Below are 1,061 nucleotides of genomic sequence, written 5' to 3'. Positions count from 1 at the left end.
CTGTCTCCTAATAAAGAGACGGTAAGTCATAAGAGAGAGAATGACTGCATTATAATTTAGGTCAACCACAGATAAGAAAACGATTCCACGAGAATCTAAAGTGAAAAAGCTTAGAGCACCTTGTATTCCAGGCGGGCTCCCATCCAAGTACTAACCTGGCCCACCCCTGCTTAGCTTCCGAGATCTGACGAGATCAGGTGTTCTCAGGATAGTATGGCCGTAAGCCACATGGTTATCTGAGAAGAAACATTTTATATTTAAAAATATCATATTTTGCTTAAAAATATCGAGCGGATCGCGTCATCTTTATTCTTCAATTGTTGGCTGGTCTATTTTGGATTTTTTTCTGTGGATGATGCGAATTCATTCTCAACACTACAAATGTGTGATCAGATCATAGATTTTGAAAAGTTAACACACTAGAGAATTTGAGAACTTGCATGCTGCCAAAACTCAGACAAGCGCATGCAAAATCCTCTTGGACCCTCCACATCGACATGACCACATTACCGGTAGCCTTTCATTGCTCAGTGACTCTCCGTACTTTGGTCTAATGTGATTATGTCTCCAAAGTATTTTCTGTCAAATGGCTATCCGTTGTTGCACGAGATGGTCTCCAAGTACCGGAGACAAATTCCTTTTATGTTTCTGACATACTCGGCAAATATAGAGGATTCTGATTTTGATTCTGCTGATTCTGATTGAATTTACTCTATCGAATCTACTCCTAGTAATACTGCCTTTGACTCGACTGTAATGTATTCCTCGGAAGTGGTTCGGGTTCATAAACCGTGGCTTTGAGGTCCACACAATAATGTGCAATAATTACGTGTCATTTAAAGATCCATACCTTCGTATCCTTAGCCTCGAGTTAATTAAAAGCACTGATGTGATAAAATTGGGATGTATATATATATATATATATAAAAATAAAAATAAAATATCCCGAGCGGATCTTTATTCTTCAATTGTTGGCCGGTCTATTTTGAATTTTTTTCTGTGGATGATGCGAACTCATTCTCAACACGACAAATGTGTGATCAGATCATAGATTTTGAAAT

At 38.2% G+C, this 1,061-nt stretch overlaps 1 pseudogene; it reads right to left on the bottom strand.

Annotated features, from left to right (window-relative positions):
- Nucleotides 1-107: 107 nt before the first annotated feature.
- LOC133474073 (5S ribosomal RNA) lies at nt 108-225 on the bottom strand (annotated as a pseudogene).
- Nucleotides 226-1,061: the final 836 nt, after the last annotated feature.

The sequence above is a fragment of the Phyllopteryx taeniolatus genome, unplaced genomic scaffold (assembly GCF_024500385.1).
Source record: "Phyllopteryx taeniolatus isolate TA_2022b unplaced genomic scaffold, UOR_Ptae_1.2 contig_940, whole genome shotgun sequence".
Lineage (NCBI taxonomy): Eukaryota > Metazoa > Chordata > Actinopteri > Syngnathiformes > Syngnathidae > Phyllopteryx > Phyllopteryx taeniolatus.
Note: the sequence above shows the minus strand (reverse complement) of the source record. Positions and strands in the feature narration are given on the sequence as shown.